Source organism: Podarcis vaucheri (genome assembly GCF_965113315.1).
Source record: "Podarcis vaucheri genome assembly, chromosome: 4".
Classification (NCBI taxonomy): Eukaryota; Metazoa; Chordata; class Lepidosauria; order Squamata; family Lacertidae; genus Podarcis; species Podarcis vaucheri.
The window spans coordinates 10,382,445-10,405,970 of record NC_138762.1 but is presented as its reverse complement, the minus strand read 5'-3'; positions in this window follow the sequence as shown (position 1 = coordinate 10,405,970).

Below are 23,526 nucleotides of genomic sequence, written 5' to 3'. Positions count from 1 at the left end.
CGGTTACCGAACCACATGAAGTTGCACCCAGTGTTCCACAGGTTGCTGTCACCGTATATAGGGGACAGAGAGGGGAGGGTCAATAGGGGACCAGCTATGGAGGAAAAAGAACACAGCTACCATGTAGCGGAGATTCTCGATTCCAGGTGGAAGGGAGAGCAAGTAGAGTATTTGGTAATGTGGGAAGGGGAGCCGGAGTCGGAAAACACCTGGGTCAGGGCAGAGGATGTAGATGACGAGGTTTTGATTGAAACTTTTCATCAGAGATTCCCTCGTAAACCCCAGCCAGTGGCGAGGTTCCGGAGGGAATACTTCGCCACCACCGACGAAGAAGAAGAGTTGGAGGGGTTCTCTGATTCCGAGGTGGAGGAGGATTCAGCGAGTCGGAACGAAGACCGATGGAGGGAAATGTTCGAGACGTCTGAAGATGAAGAGGATTCTTTTCGGGGTTTCAGCTCCTCACCGCCCAGAGGAGAGAGTAGGGGCGGGGAAGAAGGGGGCCCTGGAGGGGAGGTGGATGTCAGGGAACTGACATCAGAGGAAAGGGAGTTGGTAGGGCTCCCAGAGACTGGGAGAGAGTCAGCAGCCAAAGCAGGGACAAGGAGGGGGAGCGAGGGGTCTCTGGAGGAGGATCTCAGTAATGCTGAGAGAGACGCAGCAGCCCAGGCAGGAAACAGCAGGGGAGAGAAAGGGGTGAGAGACACGTCCAGCGAAAATAGCGGGGAGGTGTCAGAAGCAACTGCAGGGAGACCCTTGCTTCGCCGGAAGCTGCCACGTCGTGAGTCCAGGAGACGCGTTTCCGTTAAGGAACTTCTTTGCTGGAAGCGCTTCCGCAGGCAGCCACTGTCAGACTCTACTAGTGACTAGAGCAGACATGTCTGAGGAGCTCTGTCACACACAGAGGTTTGTGGGGCCGCACAAACTCTGAAGGGGCACTATTTTAAGCACAAGCAGCTAATCATCCCCTGACAGCATGTCAACATGAGTTTCAGCCCGTCCATTCCCAGCCTCCTTGGGCACCCGAGTCCTGAATGGCGTCATGCTCACTGGCAGAACCCCCGGCAATTAGCGGTGTTTGTCTGAGGAAACTCATAACTCTTCACTTGCCGGTGATTTATGAGTTCCCCCCGGTTCCGGCCTTGGCTGGAAGCAAGAGAGGTTTCCCAGGCAAATTTCCAGTCCGTCGTCCTTTGCTGGAGCTGAGGTGGCCCAGCGGGGGAACTGTGGACCAGAGAGGCCGTGACTCTCTTCCCCGGCTCTGACAGCCTGGAGAAGCCCGAGGCGCTGTGCTTTAAGCCAATTTATTGCCGTGGAAGTCGGAGGGGATGAGATCGACTTAAATCCAAGACCTCTGGCTTCGGGAGATTAGGAATGGGGTCGTGGAAAGCCCAGAAATCTGCAGCGATGACAGACGGCTAGGCTGAATGTTGTTTTGCCTTAGAAAAATAACAGCAAGGGAAGCATTTGGTGCGAGGAATGAGGGGAAGATCAGCAGCAAGGCTCCTTCAAGTGGAGCAGATGTTTCCGAGCACAATTCAAAGTGTTGGTGCTGACCTTTAAAGCCCTAAACAGCCTCGGCCCTGTATACCTGAAGGAGCGTCTCCACCTCCATAGTTCTGCCCAGACACAGAGGTCCAGCTCTGAGGGCCTTCTGGCGGTTCCCTCATTGCGACAAGTGAGGTTACAGGGAACCAGACAGAGGGCCTTCTCGGTAGTGGCACCAGCCCTGTGGAACGCCCTCCCACCAGATGTCAAGGCAATAAACAACTACTGTATTTTTCCGTCTATAAGATACTCCCATGTATAAGACACCCCTTATTTTTGGGGACTCAGATTTAAGAAAACGGAAGGAAGTTGTATCTGTGTATAAGACGCCCTCTAATTTTTGACATTATTTTTTAGGGGGAAAACCTAGTCTTATACATGGAAAAATACGGTATTTTCCTTTTAAAAGACAACTGAAGGCGGCCCTGTTTAGGGAAGTTTTTAATGTCTGGTGCTGTATTGTTTTTAATATTCGGTTGGAAGCTGCCCAGAGTTGCTGGGGAACCCAGCCAGATGGGCAGGGTATAAATAATAAATTATTATTTTTGTTGTTATTTTTGTTGTTATTTTTATTATTATGGAGCTAATGATATACCTGCCTTGGAAGAACGTATTTTGGGCAGCTGGATGGAGTCTAGGAACACCTCTATTCAGGACTTCTTGGCCAGTGTTTGATGGCCACCTCCTTTGATTAAGAGCATGATACAAGATGGGTGACACCTGGCTTGAGAGCAGTACATGTGAAAAGGATCTAGGAGTCTTGGTTGACCACAAACTTGACATGAGCCAACAGTGTGACGCGCAAGCTAAAAAAGCCAATGCAATTCTGGGCTGCATCAATAGGAGTATAGCATCTAGATCAAGGGAAGTAATAGTGCCACTGTATTCTGCTCTGGTCAGACCTCACCTGGAGTACTGTGTCCAGTTCTGGGCACCACAATTCAAGAAGGACACTGACAAACTGGAACGTGTCCAGAGGAGGGCAACCAAAATGGTCAAAGGCCTGGAAACGATGCCTTCTGAGGAACGGCTAAGGGAGCTGGGCATGTTTAGCCTGGAGAAGAGGAGGTTCAGGGGTGATATGATAGCCATGTTCAAATATATAAAAGGATGTCACATAGAGGAGGGAGAAAGGTTGTTTTCTGCTGCTCCAGAGAAGCGGACACGGAGCAATGGATCCAAACTACACGAAAGAAGATTCCACCTAAACATTAGGAAGAACTTCCTGACAGTAAGAGCTGTTCGACTGTGGAATTTGCTGCCAAGGAGTGTGGTGGAATCTCCTCCTTTGGAGGTCTTTAAGCAGAGGCTTGACAACCATATGTCAGGAGTGCTCTGATGGTGTTTCCTGCTTGGCAGGGGGTTGGACTCGATGGCCCTTGTGGTCTCTTCCATGATTCTATGAGGGAAGCCCTATAGCATCACGCCAATGGCCCTTCTAGTCCAGCCTCTTCCTCTCACAGTGACCGATCAGATGTTCCTAGAAAGCCTGCAACCTTGGGTCTACCTGCCAAAACTGACCTTCCCGGCCTCTTCACCTGGCTCTTAGGACCTTCCAAGAACAGGCCTCCTCCCCAGGCTACATCCCTCTCTTGCCCAGCTCTGTGCTCTGTGTGGGATAACCAGCTTCATAGAACCATCATGCTTAAGTCTAGTTGATGCACGAAGGGGTTAAGACCACAGAGTAAGCTCTCCTACCAGGCTTGGCTCACCTTCGGAGGAACTGGGTAATCAAGCTGTTGTTCCCCCTTCCAGTCTACTTGTGAAGCTCAGCATGTGAAGAGACTCAGCTGGTTACTCCAGCCCAGCTGCATGGCTTTCACAAGCCATTCTTTAGTTCCTAGACCAATAATTTAGGAACTTTCACTGCTCTAACTAAGCCAAGTTTTACTGCCTGTGCAACGTTTTCCGAATGCTGTATGGAAAAGCACATGAATCTGACCTTTGGAGATTTTGTAAGTAAACCATGTTAAACTTACCAAATACAGTGGTGCCCTGCAAGACGAATGCCTCGCAAGACGAAAAACACGCTAGACGAAAGAGTTTTCCATTTTTTGAGTCGTTCCGCAAGACGAATTTCCCTATGGGCTTGCTTCACAAGACGAAACGTCTTGCGAGTTCTTGCGAGTTTGTTTCCTTTTTCTTAAAGCCACTAAACCGCTAAGCCCCTAATAGCCGTGCTTCGCAAGACGAAAAAACCGCAAGATGAAGAGACTCGCGGAATGAATTAATTTCGTCTTGCGAGGCACCACTGTATGTAGTCTTTTTCTACACTAAGGAAAGAGGGAAGTTTTGGAACTCACAAGGGTATATTTTAAAGATCTAGCAGCCTATATTTCCAGGCTTTACTTTGCTGCCTATTTTGTGATTTTAAATCTCTGCTGGGCTTCTTTCACCAAAGAGGACTTCCCCCAACTGTGGATCTCGGCATCCAGGAAGTCTCTTTTCTCCTTCTCTATTTTTCCCCCTTGCACCAACCTTCTGGGACAACTGCGACTTCCAAACACTTTTGCTCTTTCTAAGCAGAAGAAAAAGACACGTGCTCTGTGGGCGTACGTGTTTAGATTTCTTCAGAGGGGCAATTTCTTTCCAGCAATGCTAATAAAAGTACAACCTCCTTGGCTGTGGAACTGTCAAACTGCAGCCACTCTGAGGAAAGTTACCTGGGGGAAATTGGCTGAGGAAAAAGGAGTGTGGAGTCTTTTTAATTGGGGCCTATTATCACCTCTCTCAGAGCCTGCGAGGAGAATGGAGCGTGCTGAAGTAATTAATTGGGTGTCAAATCACTACCCATGCCAAAACTTGCTTGCTCAGAAGGAAACTCAGAATCTCAACCGGGAATCTACCTGTAAGGCCAGTCAGATGTCTGCAAATGTGACTTAAGGTAAAGGGTAAAGGGACCCCTGACCATTAGGTCCAGTCGTGGCCGACTCTGGGGTTGCGGCGCTCATCTTGCTTTATTGGTCGAGGGAGCTGGCATACAGCTTCTGGGTCATGTGGCCAGCATGACTAAGCCACTTCTGGCGAACCAGAGCAGCACACAGAAACACCGTTTACCTTCCCGCCAGAGCGGTACCTATTTATCTACTTGCACTTTGGCGTGCTTTCGAACTGCTAGGTTGGCAGGAGCAGGGACGGAACAACGGGAGCTCACCCCGTTGCGGGGATTCGAACCGCCGACCTTCTGATTGGCAAGTCCTAGGCTCTGTGGTTTAACCCACAGCGCCACCCGCGTCCCGCAAATGTGACTTGAAGGCTGACAATATTCACTCCTCTGTGTGGGAATCCCTTGCAGATGACCGTAGTGCCTGGAGACAGACCGTCAAGTCGTACATCCACAGAAATGACCAGAGGAGGAATGGCTGCTAGGAGGAGCGCAGAGAGAAGAAACGTCATGGCGTGTCTGCAGCAGCACAACTGGACTCCTTCACCTGCCCCAGCTGCAACAAAACATGTCTCTCCTGCATCAGTCTCTACAGCCACAGCAGGCGCTGTAACTCTCCCATGGTTTGACTCCATCCCAGAAGGTTCACTCCTCCATTGTCTCCCAAGACAGATGGATGCCAATCCCCCCCCACCCAAATATTATCGCCTTTCTCAGAGCCTGCGAGGAGAACTGAGTGTGCTGAGGTAATTAATAGGGTGTCAAGTCGCTACCATGCCAAATCCTGCTTACTCAAAACGATGATTCTTCAACATCGACTTCGTTGGACTGGTCATGTTGTGCGGATGCCTGATTATCGTCTTCCAAAGCAACTGCTCTATTCCGAACTCAAAAATGGAAAGCGTAACGCTGGTGGTCAACAAAAGAGGTTCAAAGGCTCTCTCACGGCAAATTTTAAAAAATGTAGTATAAACACCAACAATTGGGAAACACTGGCCTGCAAACGCTCCAATTGAGAACAGCCTTTATACCAAAGGTGTCATGGGCTTTGAAGACGCTCGAACTCAGGACGAAAGGGAGAAACGCACTGAGAGGAAGGCACGCTTGGCAAACCCTCACCGTGATCAACTCCTGCCCGGAAACCTGTGTCCCCACTGTGGAAGGACGTGTGAATCCAGAATTGGCTTCCACAGTCACTTATGAACTCACTGTTAAAACCGTGTTCATGGAAGACCATCTTACTCGGCTCTGAGTGATCACCAAAGAAAAAGAAGAAGACACAAGACATCTTGACCGGGAATCTTCCTGCTAGATTATTCAGAAGGTCCTTTTTGCTAACTGCTGGATCAGGCCAAACCCTCTTCTTCTCACCATGGTCAACCAGATGGAAAGCCCTCTAAAATGAGAAGTATGTATGTCAGGTGTGGAGGACTGCAGGCCGTGTGGTCAAAGGTGGCCCTTGATGTCTCTCTGCCTGGCCCTCAGGCTTCTCCTGCAGGCCACGCCCCCTCCCTAGACCACACCCCTCATCAGCCCTTCTTGGTGCCCTCCTTGAGGGTATCTGCCTGGCTGGGATGTGTCCTTGAATGATGATCCTAAGCACTAGCCAGCTGGGGCTGACGGGACTCAGAGTCCAACCACTTCTGGGCTGCCACAGGGTCCTGATCCGAGCCTGCCGCGACTTGCTCTCGATTGCAGCTGGGGCAGGAGAGATCTCCCCTCCAAAAGCACTTCACCATCACAGCTCGACAAAAGCTTTCTGAGTTATTATCCCAGTTTTGGATCAGACCTTTGAGCAGCTGTTAGGCTGGGCGTAGATTTCTACCAGATGTGGAGGAGCTTAAAAAAAAGTCTGCGCGCAGGGCTGAAAATGGAGGTCAGCAGAGATAAGATTTATGGATTGAATTATCCTTGAACCGAGCTATTGTATGGGCTGGGGGAGAGGGATTTAATATAGAAATATTGCCCATAATGCTAAACTTCTGTTCCTCTCGCTCCATGAGACCCTGGGTACATTGGGGTTATCTCAGAGGGCTTGGCATTAAGCTTCAAGGACGGGGGGGGGGCTCTAACATCTTGCCTTGGCTCCTCCACCAGCCCACCTCCCCCAAACAGAGCCTTGCTTGCTCCCATCACCTCCAAGTGAGCCCTGGGTTTCTGCAGCCATTACGTTAGCAGCAAATACTTGCGTAAAGGTAAAGGGACCCCTGACCATTAGGTCCAGTCGTGGCTGACTCCGGGGTTGCGGCGCTCATCTCGCTTTATTGGCCGAGGGGAGTCAGTGTACAGCTTCCGGGTCATGTGGCCAGTATGACTAAGCCGCTTCTGGCGAACCTGAGCAGCGCATGGAAACGCCGTTTACCTTTCCGCCGGAGTGGTACCTATTTATCTACTTGCACTTTGACGTGCTTTTGAACTGGCAGGAGCAGGGACCGAGCAACGGGAGCTCACCCCGCTGCGGGGATTCGAACCGCCAACCTTCTGATCGGCAAGTCCTAGGCTCTGTGGTTTAACCCACAGAGCCACCTGCGCCCCAAATACTTGCATGGCTGTAGGTAAATATTGGCCACCTTTATCATAGAAGAAAAAGAGAGGAGTGTTCCAGTGCTGCTTTGAGCATTTGCAATGGCGAATCCCAAATGACTGAAAGGTTACACCTAGGTATTTATAGGAGGCAACCTGCTCAGTCTGGTGTCCATTGATCTGCCAAGACCTTAGTTTGGGTGTAATTTGTTGCCAGCAGTTCATTGTTGCAGAAGGAAGCTAGGGCACTTAAAAGATGTCTCAGGCCTGTGCTTGGCAATGAAAGGAGCTCTACATTGTCAGCATAGGTAAAAGGTAAAGGACTCCTCGCTGGTTAAGTCCAGTCAAAGGTGACTATGGGGTTGTGGCGCTCATCTTGCTTTCAGGCCGAGGGAGCCGGCGTTTGTCTGCAGACAGCTTTCCGGGTCATGTGGCCAGCAGGACTGAACCACTTCTGGCGCAACAGGACACCGTGATGGAAACCAGAGTGCAGGAAAATGCTGATTATCTTCCCGCTGCAGTGGTACCTATTTATCTACTTGCACTGGTGTGCTTTTGCAGTGCTAGGTTGGTAGAAGCTGAGTGTCAGGAGTCCAGGTCCCCAGCTTGATAACACAGTAAGCGTAGGTAATTAAAAAGGAGGATTTATTGCAAAAACAAACAGATAACTCCGGATGGCTCTAACAAAGGGAGCCGGCGTTTGTCCACAGACAGCTTTGTGGGTCATGTGGCCAGCATGACTAAACCACTTCTGACGCAATGGGACACTGTGACGCAGGCCTGAGCGCATGGAAACGCCATTTACCTTCCCGCCGGAGTGGTACCTATTTATCTACTTGCACTGGCGTGCTTTCAAACTGCTAGGTGGGCAGGAGCTGGGATCGAACAACAGGAGCTCCCTCCGTCGCAGGGATTTGAACCGCTGACCTCCTGATCAGCAAGTCCAGGAGGCTCAGTGTTTTAGATCACAGCGCCATCTGCGTACCTATAGGTGGATTGTGAGCGGTCTATTTGCCAGTTTGGGAAGATGTGAATTTATCTTTTTCAAGGACTGGACCAGAGAACTGATATAAAAATTGAACCAAGTGGGGGCCAGGACACACACCTGTCTTAGGTAAAGGTAAAGGGACCCCTGACCATTAGGTCCAGTTGTGGCTGACTCTGGGGTTGCGGCGCTCATCTTGCTTTACTGGCCAAGGGAGCCGGCGTACAGCTTCTGGGTCATGTGGCCAGCAGGACTAAGCCACTTCTGGCGAACCAGAGCAGCACATGGAAACACCATTTACCTTCCCGCCGGAGCGGTACCTATTTATCTACATGCACTTTGACGTGCTTTCGAACTGCTAGGTGGGCAGGAGCAGGGACCGAGCAACGGGAGCTCACCCAGTCGCGGGGATTTGAACCGCCGACCTTTTGATTGGCAAGTTCTAGGCTCTGTGGTTTAACCCACAGCGCCACTCGCGTCCCCCGTCTTATAAGTGGGTATAAATCCTGTTGAATGACCAGCACGACTGCATCTGACTCTCAGATGCGTGTTTTCATAGAGACTCCACGTGAGTGTGAGCAATCGCCTATCGATGTTAGCAGCCTCAAACGTTTCCCATAACCTGCTTCTGGGAATTGAAGCAAAGGCTGATTCAAAGTTGATGAATGCAGTGTGCAGGCTTTCTTTGGTTGTTGACGCAAACTTTTCAGCAATAGCTGCAGCTATTTGGAGTCCCACAAGAGCATGTCATACAATCATGTTTTTGTTAGTATATTCCTCCTGGCCTTGGGTGGCCATCAGGTAAAAAGGTAGGGTGTAAATGAAATAATAATAATAATAATAATAATAATAATAATAATAATAATAATAATAAAATTTATGTTGGAAATGTAAAGAAAAAGAACCATATGTGGTGGACGCGTCCAAAGGTGAAAGACTTCTGGGAAAAGATATATAATGAACTGAAAAAAAATGTTGAAATACATTTATTAAGAAACCAGAAGCCTTTTTACTTGGGATAACAGGAATGGAATTGCCCAAAACAGACGTTAGATTGTTTTTGTATGCCACAACTGCAGTGAGAATTTTATTAGCCAAAAATTGGAAATCACAAGAAATACCAACAGTGGAAGATTGGCAGATGAAAATGTTGGACTTTTCGGAGCTGGCTGACCTGACTGGAAGAATCCCCGATCAGAAAGAGGAGAAATATCAAAAAGATTGGAAGAAATTTAAGGAATATCTAGCTAAATTTTATAATAGAACATAAGTGGAAATACTTGCAAGTATTAAATTGGTTTAGGATTAAAGTATGTTGAATTGTATAACACTATGGATGGATATTATGAAGAAAAGAAGGGAAGTTAGTAATTTGAACTAGTTAATTATATTAGAAAGTGAATATTGGAAAATTGCTAAAATGAGATTTAATGAAAATCAGTTAGGAAGGATTCGAGGAAGTCAATAATGGAAATTAATTTGGACTTCGATTGGAAGAAATTTTATATGTGTGTTTGTTTTTCTTTTTGTATGTTTTGTTTTTTGTGTTGTGTTGTATTTGTTATAAACTTGGAAAATTAATTTTTTAAAAATTGAAAAATAAAATAAAAATAATAATAGTAAGGTTGTCAGCCAATCAACGTTGTGCCAACCAGCCAGCAAAGCGTCAGTGCTCCCAAACCTGCAGAACTGATATTTCCTTTGCAGTCTGAAGAGGGAATAAGCATGTATTTTAATATAATGGCATGTTTGCAGAGCACAGCAACTCCCATTTCATACATATACGCCTGTATATGTAAGGAAATGAGAGCAAGAATGTTAAGTATTGCAAGCAGATTTAAATGAGTATTTCTTTCCTTTTTTTGGTTTTAAAAAAATAAAATTCCCCTCTGACTCATTTCAGTTCTGAAGATGATCGGGGCCAACACTCCAAGGCAAGGGGCATTTTATTCATTTGGGAGTTTGCACCATAAAATCATAATATCCCAGCATCTCATCTTCCCAAACCGTAAAGCTGTCAGAGGCCTTCACAGTCCACGTTCCCCGACGCCAGCAACGAGTTCATTAAGAGCTCTCCTTGCGCCGCTGCAGGAGTCGACAATAACCGCGCAGAGCTTTCATCTTGCCGTTCCTCTGTGTCTGTGTCACGCTGTGCAGAAGGAGCCATCGCTTTGAAAAGCATCTCTCTGCCACTTTGGGCTCCCCTGCCGGCTTCTGGGGTTGTTGCTCTGTCAGAATGCAGCAGCAGCAGAAGCAGCAACAATCTGTAAGGATGCCAAGTTCAAAGTTGCTCTCTCTCTCGCCGGGGGCTTTGAAGTTTCGGAGATTGAAGCTGGGTTTATGTCTCCGAGCTCCTGAACATCCGGTCCATGTCTACTGCCCTGGCATCAGGAAAATGCACACAGTGGAAGGGCTTGCCTTTCAGGTGAGTTACAAGTGTGCCCAAAATATCGGGCCAGATGGAAGACATGGGCAAACTCCCATCAGCCCCAGCGAGTGTGGTTTTTGGTCAGGTATGATGGGAGTTGTAGTCCAGCAACTTCTGAAGGGTGTCATGTTCAGGGCCGGATTTGAAGGAGCGTCTCCACCCCCATCGTTCTATCCGGACACTGAGGTCCAGTGCTGAGGGCCTTCTGGCGGTTCCCTCACTGCGAGAAGCCAAGTTACAGGGAACCAGGCAGAGGGCCTTCTCGGTGGTGGCACCCGCCCTGTGGAATGCTCTCCCAACAGATGTCAAAGAGAACAACAACTACCAGACTTTTAGAAGACATCTGAAGGCAGCCCTGTTTAGGGAAGCTTTTAATGTTTGATGTATTATGGCATTTTAATATTTTGTTAGAAGCCGCCCAGAGTAGCAGGGGAAGCCCAGCCAGATGGGTGGGGTATAAATAATAAATTATTATTATTATTATTATTATTATTATTATTATTAATGAGGCCCTAAGCTACTGAAGGTCTTGGGGCCCTTTATACGTCCCGCTGTCCTTTGCCAACAACAAATGGTCACTGTTTTTTTGTGTTGAATATATGCTATATGGTAATTTATGGACCTAATAGGTATCTAAAGATATTTGCACATAACAGATAGGAACCCACACAACACAAAACACTGTTGCTGTATGTAGGTTTTATTTTATTTGTTTTTTATCTTATATTTTGGAAATGTACATCCAATTTTTCCCCTTTATTTTTTTGGGGGCCCCTAAGAGAGTGTGGCCCTAAGCTATAGCTTGTTTAGCTTATATGTAAATCCGGCACGGGTCATGCTGACTGCTCCCTGGGTTTGATGGAAGGATTTTTTTGTATGTGTTTCCTATTGGTGCTTTGCCGGTAGGGATGGACGGAAAGAAAATCTGGTTTCTTTCAGTTCCTCGTTTTTGCATCCAGCTGATTCACTTTTTGTTCTTTTCAGGTTTTTATTGAAATTTGTAAATTATGACAAGAAAGGGAAAACTTTACGTGCAAACGAAAGAAAGCAACAAGAAAGCACTAAAATCACAAAACAATTGCAATATTTTCCTTGCAAGTGGGCATTTCCTTAAACTAAGGAATTCATATACAGACTTGCCAAATGAAGGAATGAAGAACTAACTTCATTGTTTCCCTTTCTCCCCAATTACTAATAGTCCAATGTAAATATAAAGAGCCCATGTCTGCCTCAACATGCTTTCACAAAATCCACATCGGTTTGCAGCAGTTCAATTGGCACTTTAAAAACAAAAACAAAAAGGCTTCATAAAAAACCAGCTTTTCTCCTTTTTTGTAACCTGTTTCCCCTAACCGAATGCAGTTTATCTGCTCACTAATAAATGCATTTTCACACACACAAACTTTCCTGTCACACACACCTGCTTTTTGCTGGCTATTTTCGGCTGGTGGAACTGTGTCACGAAATTTGCAGCAATGTGAATTTCAAAGTGCACCTGCATCTTGGCTCGCCTATTGCTCTGTGAACTGCGAATTGGTTAGATCTGCCTTCAAAAGCAGAGCCAAACCAAATTCCTGCCCCATCCCTCCTTGCAGGGAAGATCAGGCAAGCCGCTTTTTGACCCTTAAGGACAACTGTAGAAAGGTATTGACTGTGTACACCAGGCATAGGCAAACTTGGCCCGCCAGATGTTTTGGGACTACAACTCCCATGATCCCTAGCTAACAGGACCAGTGGTCAGGGCTGATGGGAATTGTAGTCCCCAAACAGCTGGAGGGCTGTTTCCCCTCTGGGCACTGTAGTTTACCTGTCGCAGCGTTGCAGTTCCCAGAAGCCCTTGATGAACTACAGTACCCAGAATTCTTTGAGGCGAGGAATGTACCTTGAATCGGCTTTAAAGGTACAGTGGTACCTCGGGTTAAGACAGACAGAGGGCCTTCTTGGTGGTGGCGCCCACCCTATGGAATGCCCTCTCTTCAGATGTAAAGGAAATAAGTAGCTATCTTATCTTTAAAAGACATTTGAAGGCAGCCCTGTTTATGGAAGTTTTTAATATTTAATGCTGTATTGTTTTTAGCACTTGATTGGGAGCTGTCCAGAGTGGCTGGGGAAACTCAGCCAGATGGGCGGGCTATAAATAATAAATTATTATTATTATTATTATTATTCGTTCTGGGGGTCTGTTCTTAACCTGAAACTGTTCTTAACCTGAAGCACCACTTTAGCTAATGGGGCCTCCTGCTGCTGCGACTGCGCCACCACTGCACGATTTCTGTTCTCATCCTGAAGCAAAGTTCTTAACCTGAGGTAATATTTCTGGGTGAGTGGAGTCTGTAACCTGAAGCGTATGTAACCTGAAGCATATGTAACCCAAGGTACCACTGTCTAGTGCATACTCAGGATTAAAGCAGATGGAACAAACCATAGTCAGTTACTGGTTGCACAAGGAGACCAGCTTACAAACACATATACAAGGTGTGATCAGAAAGTTCGGGGAATGGTCACAGAAATCAGACAGCGAGAAGTATTCAAACATACAATCAGCATCGGAAACCCACAAAATGCTCACAATTGTGTACAGAGATGAAGCTGTAACTCAAAAGACAGTGTATGAGTGGTTTAAGAATTTCCATGATGGGTGGCAAACCATCGAAGATAACCCTCAGTCTGGCAGACTGTCGATGAGCAGAAAGGCAGCAAATGTCGACAGAGTTCGTGAGTTACTCATGTGGGATCGGCGTTTGTCTGTCTGAATAATGGCGGAAGAATTGCATATTCCGTGTGAAATCATTCCTGAGGTTACTGAGCTGTCCCACCCTCCATATTCTCCCCATCTGGCCCCACTGGATTTCTTTCTTTTTCCAAAACTGAAATCTGCACCGAAAGGGCACAGATTTTCCAACATTTCATACATCCAAGCTGCTGTGACGAGGGAACTGAAAGCAGTACAAAAAGAGGACTTCTACAGAAGTTTCCAGGACGCGGGTGGCGCTGTGGGTTAAACCACTGAGCCTAGGACTTGCCAATCAGAAGGTCGGCAGTTCGAATTCCCGCGACGGAGTGAGCTCCCATTGCTCCGTCCCAGCTCCTGCCAACCTAGCAGTTCGAAAGCATGTCAAAGTGCAAGTAGATAAATAGGTACTGCTCTGGCAGGAAGGTAAACGGCATTTCTGTGCGCTGCTCTGGTTCGCCAGAAGCGGCTTAGTCATGCTGGCCACATGCCCGGAAGCTGTACACTGGCTCCCTCAGACAATAAAGCGAGATGAGTGCCGCAACCCCAGAGTCAGCTACAACTGGACCTGATGGTCAGGGGTCCCTTTACCTTTACAGAAGTTTCCAATAGTTCTACGAACGTTGTCAGCGGTACATCATATCAAGGGGGACTACTTTGAAGGCTTGTAAGGCAAATATGTTCAAATACTTTTCGCTGTCTGATTTCTGTGACCATTCACTGAACCTTCCGGTCACACCTTGTACAGTGGTACCCCAGGTTACGTACTTAATTTGTTCCGGAGGTCCGTTCTTTACCTGAAACTGTTCTTAACCTGAAGCACCACTTTAGCTAATGGGGCCTCCCGCTGCTGCCGCCGCACGATTTCTGTTCTCATCCTGAAGCAAAGTTATTAACCCGAGGTATTATTTCTGGGTTAGCGGAGTCTGTAACCTGAAGTGTCTGTAACCTGAAGCGTATGTAACCCAAAGTACCACTGTATATCCAAGCCCATGATAATCTGCCATTCCTTTCCCCATCTCAGCCAGGTTTAAATCTACCAAGAGAACTTTTCCATCAGATGACCGACGCTGATATTGGGTGATCTCTTCCCTCCGTCGCAAACCTCATCATGCCTGGTGGGTCCCTTTCGATTAGCTCATGGAAACTGAGACACAGATCGCTTCCTTCTGCGTAGGACAGTCTTGTCAGCACCTTCTTCAGCCGGGATGGTTCTCAGGCACTCGGCGGCCCTCGCTAACACTCGCTCCCAGATGCCAAGGGGAGTTTAAACCGTCTGCCGATAAGCAGACAGCATCTCTGGCATCCTTTTGCCCTCCTCCCTCATCTTAGGTGGGTCGAATGCCCCCCCCCCAAAAAAGGTGCAAATGGTGCACGGGAAATTGTGTGTTTTCACGGATGTGGAGGCGTGCCAGAATTTTGCAAGGTCGGCCTGCAGCGAGCCGGATTCCTTCCAGCCTCCGTAAATTAAAACTCAATCAGGTCCGAACATCCCCTTGCGTTCCCCAACCCACACTCTCTGGAGGGGGTCCCCCCTCCCTCTGCATGTGCTGTTTTGTCAGAGGGAAGATGTTGGCCCATAATTATAAACCAATCCTGATGAGCACCCCAGGCCTTCAGCTCAGTTCCTGTTCCTTGTTGTAATGCTCGCCGATTCCGGAACAGCCCGGTCCAAAGAAAACAAGCAACCGTTAGCACTTAGCCGCCTGCAAAGAGCAACTTTCCGCTCCTCTCTTGATTTCGTCAGCTCAGATCCATCCTAGCGTAGATCGGGGTGACGAGGAGTTTATAACGCTCCTCAATCTCCATTTTCCCAGGGTGTCCAGAACTTTCTGACGGTCACCGCAGAAGTATTGCTCCCCGGTGAGGAAAAGTCCTGAAACCCACAACAATAATCTGTATAGCTGAATGCTCAGGATCAGCACCTATGATGTGCAAAAGGCGCAAGCCGGCCACCAGAAATAAATAATTTTATTGAGTTTCAGAACAAACGCACGGAATTTGCAGCGTAAAACCATGCTGTATCCAGAACTAAAAAAAACCCATTTCCCCTGAATATTCACTGTCTCTCCCACCACGCCTTTCCAAGACAGCGTAATGTCATCAGCATATCCAAAGCATATTTGGTTACAGCAAGTCAGATTAAAGAAAGGGAATTAAATATATACATACATGCCAAACAGATTTGCTCACGGTTGGAACGAGGCTGTTACTGTCTTGTGTATTCATGTATTCCATGAAGGTCCCCACAAATGGATCTCACTTTCTTTTACCTTTAACTACTCCCATCTTGGGACGCGAGTGGCGCTGTGGGTTAAACCACAGAGCCTAGGACTTGCCGATCAGAAGGCCGGCAGTTCAAATCCCCACAACGGGGTGAGCTCCTGTTGCTCGGTCCCTGCTCCTGCCAACCTAGCAGTTGGATAGCATGAAGTGCAAGTAAATAAATAGGTACCACTCTGGCGGGAAGGTAAACGGCGTTTCCGTGCGCTGCTCTGGTTTCGCCAGAAGCGGCTTAGTCGTGCTGGCCACATGACCCGGAAAAACTGTCTGCAGACAAATGTCGGCTCCCTCGGCCAGTAAAGCGAGATGAGCACCACAACCCCAGAGTCGTCCGCGACTGGACCTAATGGTCAGGGGTCCCTTTATCTTTACCTTTTGGTTGATCTTATTGACATCCAACACCCTTTTAGAATGTGGCTTTTTGGGGGGATGGTTATTGGGTTACAGCTTTTGGCTTGATTTTATATGTTGGGGTCTTGTTGTGAACTGCCCTGAGACCTTTGGGTATAGCGTATGCGTTGAATAAATAATGATTATGATGATTATGGGAGTTGAAGTCTAGCAATATTAGGAGGGCTACAGGTTACCCCATTTCTGCTACTGACGTAGGACTTGATTTTGGAGAGAAAGGCTTTCAGATGAGCTTCACAACTGGACCTAATGGTCAGGGGTCCCTTTACCTTTACTCCCATCTTATAGGTGAGGTTTTCAAATAATGACACACTGCCATCACCTTGGGTACCAGTAATTCAAATCAGGAAAATTAAGTTCTTCCAGAATTTGGCTAGGGTAGATCAGGGCAAGTCGGCAATATCAATCCTAAATCAATATCAGTCCAATGGCTTATTATGCCAGAAAGTACCTCTGCCAGCAAAATGAATCTCTTAGCAAACTGCGGTAAAGGTAAAGGTACCCCTGATCATTAGTTCCAGTCACAGACGACTCTGGGGTTGCACACACATCTCACTTTACAGGCCGAGGAAGCTGGCATTTGTCTGCAGACAGCTTTCTGGGTCATGTAGCTAGCAGGACTAAGCTGCTTCTGGCGAACCAGAGCAGCACACGGAAACGCCATTTACCTTCCCACTGGAGTGGTACCTATTTATCTACTTGCACTGGCGTGCTTTTGAACTGCTAAGTGGGCAGGAGCCAGGACCGAGCAACGGGAGCTCAACCCGTCGCGGGGATTCGAACCGCCAACCTTCTGATCGGCAAGCCCAAGAGGCTCTGTGGTTTAGACCACAGCACCACCCGCATCCACTAGCCACTGCCAAATCTCCTAGAAACATAGAGTTGGAAGGGACCCCAAGGGTCTTCTAGTCTTAACCTCTTGCAATACAGGACTCTCAGATAAAGCATCCATGACAGATGACTACCCAACCTCTCTTTAGAAACCTCCAAAGGAAGGAGAGTTCCCCAACTTCCTGAAGGAGACCGTTCCACTGTTGAACAGCTCTTACCATCAGAAATTTGGTATGCTCCACAGAGGACCTTAAGGTCCATGAATAATCATAGTAAAAGTCAGATTATCCTCCACCAGGACCAGGGCCTTCTCAGTGATGGCTCCAACCTGGTGAAATGCTCTGTCCCATGAGACCAGGGCCCTGCAGGATTTCACTTCCTTCCACAGGGCCTGTAAGACAGAGCTATTCCGCCTAGCTTTCAATTTGAACTTAGCCTCATCTTTTATTCCCCTTCCTTCCTTCCCCCCCGCTCCCCTCTTTATGAAAATTACCCGCTCTGGGATCCCACAGCTAATTCTCCCCTGGTCTCCTCGCTGGCCCAAATAGGACTAATCTAGCTATGCCTGGTGATCATCTAATACTTATTGGATGGATTTCCCCCCTTAATTGATTTTTGAAGTCTGAATTTATTGTTATTCACGTTTTATACTGTATTTTATGCTGTTTTTTGTTGTATCAAATAAGTGTTTTAAATCTGTTGTTAGCAGCCCTGAGCCTGGTTTTTTGAATCAGGAAGGGTGGGGTATAAAAAAAAAATATTTATTATTATTTTCTTCCATCTGACAGCCCTTTAGATATCTGAAACATCCTTCATCGAATGTTCTTAAACAGCGGTTAGGTGGCCATCTGTCATGGATGCTTAGTTGAGATTCCTGTATTGCAGGGGGTTGGACTAGATGACCCTAGTGGTCCCAACTCTACAAATGTACGATTCTATGATGGTTAAACCCTTCTGAGAATTGTAGCTCTGTGAGGGGAAATGAGGGTCTCCTGGCAACTCTCAGCAAACTACAGTGGTGCCTCGCAAGACGAAAAGAATCCGTTCTGTGATTCTCTTTGTCTAGCGGTTTTTTCGTCTTGCGAAGCAAGTGCCATTGACGGATTAGCGGATTAGCGCTATTAGCGGCTTTTAGCGGCTTATTGGCTTATCGGATCAGCTGATAAGTGGCTTAGCGGCTTAGAAAAAGGGGGGGGGAGGGAAAAAACCCCGCAGGAACTCGCAAGACATTTTCGGCTTGCGAAGCAAGCCCATAGGAAATTCGTTTTGCGAAGCACCTCCAAAACGGAAAACTCTTTCGTCTAGCAAGTTTTCCGTCTTGCGAGGCATTCGTCTTGCGGGGCACCACTGTACAGCTCCCAGATTTCTTTTGGGGAGAAGGCCAGGACTGTTTAAAGTGCCATTCAATGTTTCGTGTGAATATGGTCTGGGATTTCCTCTGACCGCAAGGCTTTGTCATCCGCTGGGTGTGTGCCATGAAATTGTGTCCTGCAACTTCTATCGCACACTAAGCAAACACCTTTGGAAATGTGGAATTATCTTCAAGATGGCAGCAAATGTGCTGTGTTAAGAGCCTCTGAAGTGGGAGACAAAACTCCCAGCGCATTCTCAAAATAGTGCCGTATTTATTTTCTTTAAGGCCAGAAGGGCCTGTTACATTCTTCTGCTCTGATCTTCCACAGAACCCAAAGGCGAGGGGGGATTTCGCCCAGGAGATTCTTGCATCGTCCAGCCTTGATGCCCCACTGAGCAAGATTTTAACACTCCCCTCACACCCAGCCTGATTCTCCCAATCCCTCAATGATTTTAATATCTCAAGGATTCATGAATCACCAGAGGGATCAGTGGTTTTCAGGAGCGGAATATGCAGAAGAGTTACTCAGGAGTAAATATACTGCCTCGGTACTATTTACAAATTCTCTGTGTGCATAAATCCAGCCAAGGCCTCACATTCGCCACCTAAATTGGTAGCCATCACTGCGTCTTGTGGCAATGAGTTCCTTAGTTTAACTATGTGCTGTGTGAATAAGTCCTTTTTAAAAATCTGTCTCAACATTTCCCTTCATTGGATGTTCACGAGTTCCGGTGTTATGAAAGAGGGAAGAAAACCTCTTCTCGATTCACTATCTCAAAAACACCCAGGATTGCAGAAACTTCTATTACGTTGTCTTTTACTTGCTTTTTCATTAAAGCCAGATCTTTAATGTTTAAATTTCTTAACATGCCAGACGGCTTTTCCTGTTTGTGTCCTGGGGATGGAGAGAATTTCATTCCAGTTTGCAATTTTAATGCAAGCCTGCCTAAGGAACCTTTGGCAGCTAAGGCGATCTGTTTTGCGGGACCCTCTGTTGCAAATCCAACACATTGAGTCCCAAAATTGGGATGTGAGCCTTTCTGTCTATGTTTCTGCACAGGTCAACCGACCCACGGAGATCACAGAGCCCAAAAGACGCACATTTTCATGTGTTTCAGGGCACTATGCAAGATTGCAACCCCGAAAAATGCTTTTTTAAGGGCAAGATCTCGCACAAAAATGGCCTCCATACTGTTGCATGAAAAAAAAATGGGCTGTCCCAATTTCTCCAGGACCCTTGCTTGGCATACTGTTACTGAATTTGTGCTGCTTTATTACATCATGTTGGCTTTTGAGTACGTTTCTGAGCATACGTCAAAGTGTTGGTGCTGACCTTGAAAGCCCTAAATGGCCTTGGCCTATATATAGCATCTCCATCCCCATTGTTCAGCCCGGACACTGAGGTCCAGCGCTGAGGGCCTTCTGGCAGTTACCTCCCTGCGAGAAGTGAGGTTACAGGGAACCAGGAAGAGGGCCTTCTCGGTGGTGGTGCCTGCCCTGTGGAACGCCCTCCCATCAGATGTCAAGGAAATAAGCAACTACCTGACTTTTAAAAGACATCTGAAGGCAGCCCTGCTTAGGGAAGTTTTTAATGACTGATGTTTTAATGTACAGTGGTACCTCGGGTTACAGACACTTCAGTTTACAGACTCCGCTAACCCAGAAATAGTACATCGGGTTAAGAACTTTGCTTCAGGATGAGAATAGAAATCGCGCGGCGGCAGTGGGAGGCCCCATTAGCTAAAGTGGTGCTTCAGGTTAAGAACAGTTTCAGGTTAAGTATGGACCTCTAGAACAAATTAAGTTCTTAACCCGAGGCACCACTGTATTTTTAATCTTTTGTTGGAAGCCGCCAAGAGTGGCTGTGAAAATCCCGTCAGATGGGTGTGGTATAAGTAATTTATTTACTTGTATTATAATTCTAGTGGTTTTATTTGTTTTGAGAATTACATGCTGTATTGTTGCAACCCATCCTGGATTTGGGTAAGCAACGTTATAAAGAAAGAAAGAATAACTGGCGCTTCCTGAAACAGAACGCAAAGTGAAAGGCAGCTATGCTTCGAAAATTCACACCTTGTGATGCAGTTTGTCAACCGACCACAACAAAAACTGCATGCGATTATATATATTAGGGAAAGTAGCATGCAGAAGAGCATCGGAAATGTGTGTTGTTGTTGTTGTTTGGTCGTTTAGTCGTGTCCGACTCTTCGTGACCCCATGGACCAGAGCACGCCAGGCACTCCTGTCTTCCACTGCCTCCCACAGTTTGGTCAAACTCATGCTGGTAGCTTCAAGAACACCATCCAACCATCTCATCCTCTGTCGTCCCCTTCTCCTTGTGCCCTCCATCTTTCCCAACATCAGGGTCTTTTCCAGGGAGTCTTCTCTTCTCATGAGGTGGCCAAAGTCTTGGAGCCTCAGCTTCAGGATCTGTCCTTCCAGTGAGCACTCAGGGCTGATTTCCTTAGGAATGGAGAGGTGTGATCTTCTTGCAGTCCATGGGACTCTCAAGAGTCTCCTCCAGCACCAGAATTCAAAAGCATCAATTATTTGGCGATCAGCCTTCTTTATGGTCCAGCTCTCACTTCTATACATCACTACTGGGAAAACCATAGCTTTTACTATATGGACCTTTGTTGGCAAGGTGATGTCTCTGCTTTTTAAGATGCTGTCTAGGTTTGTCATTGTTTTTCTCCCAAGAAGCAGGCGTCTTTTAATTTCGTGACTGCTGTCACCATCTGCAGTGATCATGGAGCCCAAGAAAGTAAAATCTCTCACTGCCTCCATTTCTTCCCCTTCTATTTGCCAGGAGGTGATGGGACCAGTGGCCATGATCTTCGTTTTTTTGATGTTGAGCTTCAGACCATATTTTGCGCTCTCCTCTTTCACCCTCATTAAAAGGTTCTTTAATTCCTCCTCACTGTCTGCCATCAAGGTTGTGTCATCTGCATATCTGAGGTTGTTGATATTTCTTCCGACATTCTTAATTCCGGCTAGGGATTCATCCAGCCCAGCCTTTCGCATGATGAATTCTGCATATAAGTTAAATAAGCAGGGAGACAATATACAGCCTTGTCGTACTCCTTTCCCAATGTGTACAGCAGGCTAAATTGCACACAAAAAGATGTGTCTTTGGATAAATGTGCATGAAAACGCATAGACATTTTTATGTAGAATTTCTTCCTTTGGTGGGGTGGGGGAGGGGAAATTGCACACACGGCTAAATGGGATGAGCTCGATTTAAGATTGGAAAAAGAAGAAGCTGAGAGACACTGTAAGTGACAGATCCTTCCAGCCTCACTCCTCATCTTACTCTTAATAAAATCTTCTTTTAATTTGTCTTTGTGGTTTGGAGTGCCAAACTCAAGGGGCCATGTTCCCCTCCTGTGCTAATGGATTTACCACTCCCTCGTTGTGCTTATGAGGATCAAACACTGTCCTAGTCTTGTCCGGATATGAATCCACTAGTTGGATGTTCCCTTGTCCAGATATTAAGTTGGCCCTAGCTCTGAAATTCCTCTCAGATCACAGACGGAGGAAATTTAGTTTATTATTCTGTAAAAGTATGTGTGATACAGTGGTGCCTCGCAAGACGAAATTAATTCGTTCCGCAAGTTTTTTCTTCTTGCGAGTTTTTCGTCTTGCGAAGCACGGTTTCCCATAGGAATGCACTGAAAATCAATTAATGCGTTCCTATGAAAACCGCTTGCCAGGCTGGCGGTGCGGAGAAGGGCTTTTCTCCCCACCGCAAGCCTTCAGGACAGGTACGGGAACAGAGGGGAAGGGGCGCAGCGCTTCTCCTCTGTTCCCGGGGCTTGCGGTGGGAGGAGGGTTTTTCCTCCCCACCGCCAACATTCAGAACAGCATTCTGAATGTTGGCGGTGGGAAGGAAAACCGTCCTCCCACCCCAAGTCTTCAGGACAGCCTTCCGAAGGCTGGCGCGGGGAGAAGGTCTCTCCGCCCAACCGCCAGGCTTCGGAGGAGGTCCGAGGACAGTGGGGAAGACGCGCTGCGCTTCCCTGCTGTCCCGGAGATTTCCCTATGGGCTTTCGTCTTGCGAAGCAAGCCCATAGGGAAATTTGTTTTGCGAAGCGCCTCCAAAACGGAAAACCCTTTCGTCTAGCGGGTTTTCCATCTTGTGAGGCGTTCGTCTTGCGGGGCACCACTGTAGCTGGGACAGTTCAGCCGGCAGAGCACCTGAGAAACTTGGGTTCAAATCCCGCTTGGCCACAAAGCTTGCTGGGTGCTCCTGGGCCACTCGCTGCTTCTTAGCCTAACGTACCTCACAAGGTTGTTGTTGGGGATTAAAGGAGGATGGGTGAGAACCATGCATGCCAAAATCTTAATCTTAATCCCCTGCTCTCTTATCATGTGTGCATGGGTGTGTTATATCTTGTGAACTTTGTTTTCATGTAACCCAGACTGGAAGAACCATATGCCTTTATTCATAAAAGATACGAAATTTCATATTGCAAAAAGCCCCAATCTTTTTCCAGTAGACCATCCCTGTCCCCCCCTGGAGACTTTCAATTTGTTGTTGTTTAGTCGTTTAGTCGTGTCCGACTCTTCGTGACCCCATGGACCAGAGCACGCCAGGCACTCCTGTCTTCCACTGCCTCCCGCAGTTTGGTCAAACTCATGCTGGTAGCTTTGAAAACACTGTCCCACCATCTCGTCCTCTGTCGTCCCCTTCTCCTTGTGCCCTCAATCTTTCCCAACATCAGGGTCTTTCCCAGGGAGTCTTCACTTCTCATGAGGTGGCCAAAGTCTTGGAGCCTCAGCTTCAGGATCTGTCCTTCCAGTGAGCACTCAGGGCTGATTTCATTAAGAATGGATGCGTTTGATCTTCTTGCAGTCCATGGGACTCTCAAGAGTCTCCTCCAGCACCAGAATTCAAAAGCATCAATTCTTTGGCGATCAGCCTTCTTTATGGTCCAGCTCTCACTTCCATACATCACTACCGGGAAAACCATGGCTTTAACTATATGGACCTTTACTTTCAGTTTATGGGATTTTTTTCCCCTAAGAAGGCTGTCTCTGCCAGACCCTTACGTACCAATAGTGCAAATTAACTGAAACATTTCCCGAATCCTTCTATAGACATCCTTGCTGTACTTAGATATGTTCCATGTTTGCCCTGAGGCTGCAAAATGCTTTGTTTTTCTGCGCTCTCTCTCTCTCTCCTTTCCTATTTTCCCTTCTGTTCGTTTTTCTCTTCCTTTTCATTTTTAAACTTCACACACACACAGAAACCAGGCATCCCCCAAGAACTGAGGAAGTGACCTATATTGATGCAAGGAAATGAGAGTTTCTCCTCCGAAAGGTCTGGACGCTCTAGCGCAAAGGAAATCAGGAGGAAGCAGGCGAGAGAAGGCTTGCTAATGAGGATGGGTGTGCAGGATTGGCCGCTGACAAATGAGGTGTTGACGGGCAGCGCTGCCCAGTGGTTATGTGAGATGATACCTTGGAAGATCAGGAAATTAACTGCATGCAGCCGTGACTGGGTGTGAAGGGACAGAATCCTGAGAGAGGAGGGTCCCCCCCCCCTTTA